Source organism: Setaria viridis, chromosome 1 (assembly GCF_005286985.2).
Source record: "Setaria viridis chromosome 1, Setaria_viridis_v4.0, whole genome shotgun sequence".
Taxonomy (NCBI): domain Eukaryota; kingdom Viridiplantae; phylum Streptophyta; class Magnoliopsida; order Poales; family Poaceae; genus Setaria; species Setaria viridis.
This window is the reverse complement of record NC_048263.2, coordinates 25,826,461-25,833,996: the sequence shown is the minus strand read 5'-3', so window position 1 is coordinate 25,833,996 and position 7,536 is coordinate 25,826,461. Positions and strand designations below refer to the sequence as shown.

The 7,536-nt window shown below is 41.1% G+C and overlaps 1 pseudogene; it reads right to left on the bottom strand.

Moving 5' to 3' along the window:
* Nucleotides 1–285: 285 nt before the first annotated feature.
* LOC117863546 (N-carbamoylputrescine amidase-like) lies at nucleotides 286–4,420 on the bottom strand (annotated as a pseudogene).
* Between the last annotated feature and the right edge of the window lie 3,116 nt (nucleotides 4,421–7,536).

Sequence of the window (7,536 nt, the reverse complement as noted above, 5' to 3'; positions counted from 1 at the left end):
TTTTTTTAAAAAAATTATCGATAATACGGAAAATCTCGCAATATGTATGCCTTGTTTTCAGTTTATACTTTGTAAATGTAGCATGATATATTTTCTTCACCTGCTAGATGTTACATGATTAGCTTTTGGCAAATATTTTGAAACTGAACCAATCGATCCGGTGATTCTGTTTCTTTAACACAATGGGGTATTCCTGACTTTGAAGAAAATAAAGATTGGCAGGAAACTGGGGACACGAGCATTTATTTTTTAACGTCTGAATTTTTAATTTGCTAAAAAACTACATACCATGTCACTTATCTTTTTTATTGCTGGGAATAAGAAAATGGTGCGATAACATGTACAAAACAGTAATCAAATAGATCTAGCTCACATGCAAAGCACTCTTGAGTATGGGAAAGAAAGAGGTCCAAATGTTGTGGAGCTTATGCTGATCCCTCTCCATCCAATGTCAATAGAACTTTATAGAGATCAGGGCGGCGGTCCCTGAATAGCCCCCAACCGTGCCTGGTCGACTTGATCTCGTCCAGGTCAAACTCGGCTACAAGGACATCCTCATCTTTGTCATTTGCAAGCTTAACAATTTCTCCGGTTGGACCTGCAAAGAACCATGTATCTTTTTTATCATGATGATGATTTTATTGTTGTTATATTCCTCTATTCCCAATAAAAACAGACACAGAAGCTGGATTACCTGCAATGAGTGAGTTCCCAAAAAAGGTTATAGTACTCTTGCCATGCTGAGTCTCAGCAGTTTCTTTGCCTATCCGGTTAGAAGTAACAAGGGGAACCTGAATAATTCAAAGGTGAATCATGAGAAATAACGCGAAACTATTTTGCTAATAAGGATTCTTACAGAAAATAGAAGAAACACTTATGATTCGTAAACGAAGCTGAGAGCTATCCAAGTACCAAGTTAGCACCAGCATGGCCTTGCATGACACGCTTCCAGTGTTCACGGGAATCCTTTGTTACAACATCCAGGTCACTATTGTGGGGATCAGACCCGATTGCAGTGGGAAAGAGTAGTATTTCGGCCCCCTGAAGCACCAAAGCCCTTGCACATTCTGGGAACCACTGATCCCAACAAATTCCTTCCAGGTCATGGGTTATGATACCAATTATTAGTAGTGAGGTACCTAAATGTCAAATGACTTCTTTGTAGTCCTATTGTGCCTAAGGGAAATATAAGCTAGTACTACCACAACACATAATTAACTTACCAACACCAATCGCTGCATACTTAGTTTTGAAAACCTGAATCAATTAACATCAATTACACAAGTTTTTGCTGATATATATGCATCTAACTGATGCGTAGCCTAGTTCAAAAATAGCAGGTTTACCTTAAAGCCAGTGTCACCTGGGTTAAAATAAAATTTCTCTTGGTAGCCTGACAAACAAAATAACTTGTTTAGATGACACAATCCCAGTTATAGTGTATCAGACCAAAAAAAAAATGGCAGGCATACCTGGTGCATCTGGAATATGTGATTTACGGTATAGGCCAAGATCAGTGCCACCAGCATCGATAACAGCCACCGAATTGTAATGGGCATTGTTTGCTTCTTCCAAAAAACTGACTGGTATTACAACATGCAGCTCCTTAGCAAGTTTTTGCATCCTGTGGACCACGAGGGAAAATGTGCGTGTATTTTAAAGGATATAATGAACTGTTACTGGCTAAATTTCAACATGTTTCAAGCATGAAGAGGCAAATATACCTTATAATTGTTGGATTCCCTTTATAAGGCTTAGCATGTCGAAATAAATCCATCCTTTGGCTTTGACACAAATATTTACCCTAAAACAATTCCTAGGACACGCATAGGGATTTAGATATAAAGAGTATCTCCATTCATACTCATTAGCTCTTCCAATGTGAAGGTTTTTTTTTTAAGAAAAACAGAACATTGCAGACTGAAGTTCAATGGTTCATCACTAAATATAAAGTTATTTATCATATAATTTACCTGGATGAGTACAATTTTTGCGCCTTTCTTGTGAGCTTCTCTAATCAACCTACAATATAAATGACCAACCCAGTAACCTTTATTGTTTAATGCAAACAGGGTGGTACTGTGATAGGACCAAAGGTTAACAGCAAGAAATGTACATGATAACTTGCTCCTAGTCCTTTTCTGTCGAACAGCTCAAATCATGGAAATTGGATTTCCAATAGCTATAGTTGAAACATAATTTTAAATATTGCAAGTTAAATGTCCATACGATTAAATCCATGGTGCAATGGTGTTGCAAGAAGGTAATTGGCATATGAACGAATCTGCTTTTTTCATTCACTTTTCAAGCTTATAGGTGTGCAAGTTCACCGTACCCAGGGTAACAGGTAACTAGAACCACAGGGTTGAATGACAATGGAAACGACAGGGCACAGTAACAACAATTCAAAGGGAACTGCTATTGCGAAAATGACATAAACGAACTTAAGAAAAAGAGTTGTTCCTATCAGAGTGTCAAAACTGAGTCATCAACGTAAATGGCTTTTATTTGAAGGTGATGAGGAAAATGCGCTTCAATTCTTTCACGGTGGCTCCAAGTCAAAACAGTACAAGGTTTTGGAATAGATTTGTTCAAATATATAGAGAAATAGAAAATAGTTTGAGATCGGTAAGGGAGACAAGTATACGCTTGCTGGATATGCACTGTGGTGGTTAGCGTACAAACCAATACTATAGAGTTTGAACGACCTAAGCAAATGGATGGCGCTTTCACTGTCATACATCATAGTTGTCCTGTACTGTAGTAAGTCAAAGCTTAACAGAATGAGAAAATGAAAACAGAGACACTATATTTAGGGAGCGTTTGGTTTCACTTGCTTATTTTTAGCACCTGCCACATCGAATGTTTAGATACTAATTAAAAGTATTAAACGTGGACTATTTACAAAACTCATTACACAGATGGAGGTTAAACGGCGAGATGAATCTATTAAGCCTAATTAGTCCATGATTTGACAATGTGCTGCAGTAAATATTTGCTAATGATGGATTAATTAGGTTTAATAGATTCGTCTTGCCGTTTAGCCTCCATCTGTGCAATTAGTTTTATAATTAACTCATATTTAGTCCTCCTAATTAACCTCTGAATATTCGATGTGACACGAGCTAAAATAGCTCGAGGCGCCCTTAGTGTCAGGATTTTGGATAGTTCTAAAGTAGCAAGGCCATTGGTTAATACTATTGTTCTGCAACAACATCAGCAGTCATGGTACAGAGAGAGGCATGTATATTCTCACTGCATTATCCAGTCACAGAACATGTACAGAATCAGAATATCGAGGCAAACAAGTTCACAGCTATCGAAAGCAGTAGTTCAGGGGTGTATGGATACCCCATGCTAAAGTTTAGCACATGTCACATCGGATGTTTGGATGCTAATTAGGAGTATTAAATATAGGCCAATTACAAAACTAATTGCACAGATGGAGTCTAATTCGCGAGACAAATCTATTAAGCCTAATTAGTCCATGATTTGACAATGTAGTGCTACAGTAACCATTTGCTAATGATGGATTAATTAGGTTTAATAGATTCGTCTCACGAAATAGCATAGGGGTTCTGCAATTAGTTTTATAATTAGATCATGTTTAGTCCTTCTAATTAGCATCCGAACATTCGATGTGTCACTACTAAAGTTTAGCACCTAAGTATCCCAACACCCCCTCAGCATAGAGATCGTCGCAAATCCTAGCAGAAACACCAAAAGGTATACTAGGAGGCTAGGAGCAGTGGAGCACGTAGGCCTTGTTTAGTTGCCAAAATTTGGAGTGCCAAAATTACTGTGCCAGCACTGTAGCACACTGTAGCGTTTCGTTTGTATTTGTGAATTATTGTCCAAACATTGACTAATTAGGCTCAAAAGATTCGTCTCGCAAAGTACAACAAAACTGTGCAATTAGTTTTTAATTTCGTCTACATTTAGTACTCTATGCATGTACCGCAAATTTGATGTGATGAGGAATCTTCTTTTTGCATAGTGCTAACCGCATTTTCGTATAGGGTCCTCAAATCACGACTGAATCAAAGCAAGTGCACCGATATGCAGCTAAACCAGACAGGAGACAGCTAACGTTTTATGCAGCCGCTAGCAGCAGAAGCCAGCAGCGGTAGCCACAACTAGCGCTGCCGAACGGGGCATTGGATCTTTGGGACGAGACACCAGAACAGGGATGGGTTGCGGATGCAGTCATACCTCTCGGCGGTGGCGAAGTTGTCAGACTCGACGTCGGTGCAGGCGAACTGGACGGCGGCGACGGCCACCTTCCTCCCCTCGTCGCCGTCCCTAGCCATCTCCTCCCTCCCTTTTCTCTCTCTGTGTGAACCTGCTGCTGGTAGCTTGGACTGCTTCGGCTATGGTGAACGCTGCTGTTTCGACTGGAGTCTGGCGAGCGAGAGACGTATTGTCGATTTCGTATTTTTTTTCGGTCCACGATCCATCGGAAACGGGGTAGGTAGGGGTGTAATATGATTGGGTAGGGTTACGGTCATACGTATTGTCGATTTCATATTCTTTTCGGATTTGGGTAGCTTATGAAAACATACATATATTTTTTGAAACATACAGGACGCACACTTGCCCCTATGAACACACGCACGCAACCCTACCTTTATAAACACATCCAAAAGACTAAGCTAGCAAATCCTCGAGATTGACGAAGTCACCACTAACGCCTCGCTGCCGACAGGCAAATGCGAGCGCCAGTGTCGAGTCGAGGACTCGAACCCTGATGAGCAGGTTCCACCATAAGAAACCTTACTAGTTGAGCTACGCTCGCTGAAATATACATATATGCTATATAAATGAGTCTAAATTTCAACTACTAGTAGTTTATATTTAAAAACCATATTAACAATAGATGATATCCTAGTTATAATCACGTAGCATGATACCAGGAAGGTGGATGGATCAGACTTATAATGTTTGACTTGGCACATATTCATCCATGAAATGTGTCATTTGACTTGATATATTACCCATAAATATTATTTTTTGTTGTTATGAAATACTTGGGCAAACCAAAAGTAGGGACTTGCAAAGAAAAAAATAACATGAAAAAGGGAAAGAAATGGAAAAAAAACAGCAAACGAGCCAGCTTCTCGTGAATTCTAATTTCTATTATTAACTTCCCAAAAACTAGCTCCACGCTTTCCCAGCTCTACTCCACCAACTCCAGAAAAATATGAAGATATTGTACGTATTTGACAGATTGTAGTGCTCCAGCTCCAGAAATATGAGAATTTGGTGGGAATGTTCTATTTTGCCCACAGTGGATGGCTGGTTGTATTTTAAGTATTCTGGATAGTGCTTATTTTGTTTTTTGCCCACTGTTACAGTACTATCGCTGGGAAAAAAAACTAGCTCAACAATGAGCATGGCAAGATATAAAATGAGATGTTCCATCCAATAATGTTCACTAAAAACGTTCAACCAAATAATGTTATACCGAACGAAAGGGCGCAACAAATACGGTACAAAAATCAACCTCGTCATTACAAATTAGTTCATATGCCTAGAAGGTTGCAGCCACGGCCACGGCCTACACCCAATCCTATTTATTAGCTTCAATCTCTATTTTCTTGGAGCTATTGATTTCCCCGTGGATTCTTTGCCTCAAATCGATTTGTGTTTTTTCGATTTCCTCTTAGATGAAATCTTATTCTTCTTCTACCAATCATTCAGCTGCCACCAGCTTGTGGAGCCTGCGCGGGGGTCCTCATATGCCTCGTGCCCACACAGGAACAAGCTCACGCAGTCACACGACGACCCGGCTCCCCTCCATTGCACATCGAGCTCGCCAAATTGAGGTTCGGCATAGCCAAATCGAGATCCGGCGCAGCCAAATTGAGGTCCCGTTGTGGGAGCAGGCGTCGATGAGGGACCTCCATGGAGCCTGCCGCCTGGGCGAGATGGTGCTAGCACTGCAGGTGCTTCTGCTCTGTAACGGCCGGAGTCCGCAGGAGCCGCCGCCACCCCTGGACCCGCCCAAAGAGGCTCAGTCGGCGGCGCCTAGGTCGCCAAGGCTGCCATGGCCTAGCGTGCCAAGGCTGCCAGGGTTCGTGGGAGGTGGGGGAGCGACGGGATGAGGGGGCCACGAGATTTTTTCTTTTATTTCGCGAACCGGTAAGTTGTGTATTGAGTAGCAATGTTAGGTAAATACTCACTAACTCCATGAGGAGGTCTGAAACTGGAGTTTTTAGCACCCCTTGAGGTAATGCAAAAAAACGTGGATCTGACCCCTAGCTCCACTTTTTTCTGGAGCTGGAGTTGGTGGAGCTAGACGTGTTTGGCTGTGAGTTTTTAGAGTTGGTGAAGTGGAGCTAATTTTCCTAAAGTGAAGTGCTGCCAAACACCCCTAGTGGGCCGCACCCACCCGCATTGAAGCATGGAGGCTACCACAGGCACTGGGCCACATTACATGTGAACTAAGGGGGTGTTTGGTTATTTAGGGGCTCCTAAAATTCCTATCACATCGAATATTTAGATACTAATTAGGATTATTAAACATAGACTAATTACAAAACCAATTACACAGATGGAGGTTAATTTGTGAGATGAATCTATTAAGCTTAATTAGTCCATGATTTGATAATGTGATGCTATAGTAAATATGTGCTAACTAACGATGGATTAATTAGGCTTAATAAATTCATCTCGTGAATTAGCCTCCATCTGTATAATTAGCCTAATTAGTCTTCAAATATTCGATGTGATATGAATTTTATTCCGGAATAAATATCCAAACACCCGTGAGTCTGCCTGTCCCGCATCATAGCAGTAGTATAGCACGGCAGTGAGCAGTGGCAGCACCTAGCATCCTATCCTCTGTGGTAGTCCCACCTCGCCAACGTGCAAGCGACATTGCACTGACGTGAAGCCGGCCTACAAGTCCGTTCGCAACGCGTTAGTGATGCCTGTAAAAGAACGAAGCCCACAGAGAAAACTGAGCACAAGGACACAAGGCTGCTGCCGGTGGGGCCCACATAATGAAGCACCAAACACGTCATCTCGTATCATGTTCATCTATAGGATACAATAGGAGGTGCAAATGCAATGTTCTACATTGCGAGTTATATAAGACAATCGCCACACTATCAACCACTTGTTTAAATTGTTATCATCCAGTACAAGACTTTTTTTCGGAGGTTAACTCACAGCCTTTTTATTTATTGTTTTTAACGTGAAATACACTTTGTTATACGCGGGGTTACAAACATAGCTCTAAATTCTGAAGTTGTATAAAAGATCCTCCATCCTCGTAATTGCTTATGGTCCTAAGTCCTAACATTCTGGTTGTACATGCGTTGCGTTTAATTGTTCACCTCAGGCTTCGATCATCCTAGTTTCATGAATCGTGCGTGCGTGCAATTGTGTCTTGCTCTCGCACATTTGTCTTATCTGCAGTTATGCACCTACTTTTATGCGTCTTTTCAATGGCGTTTGGTTCAACCAGCGGTAACGTAAATGAAAATAGAATCAAGTTGCAGCGTAATCAGACGTGTGATCACCTGTTGCACT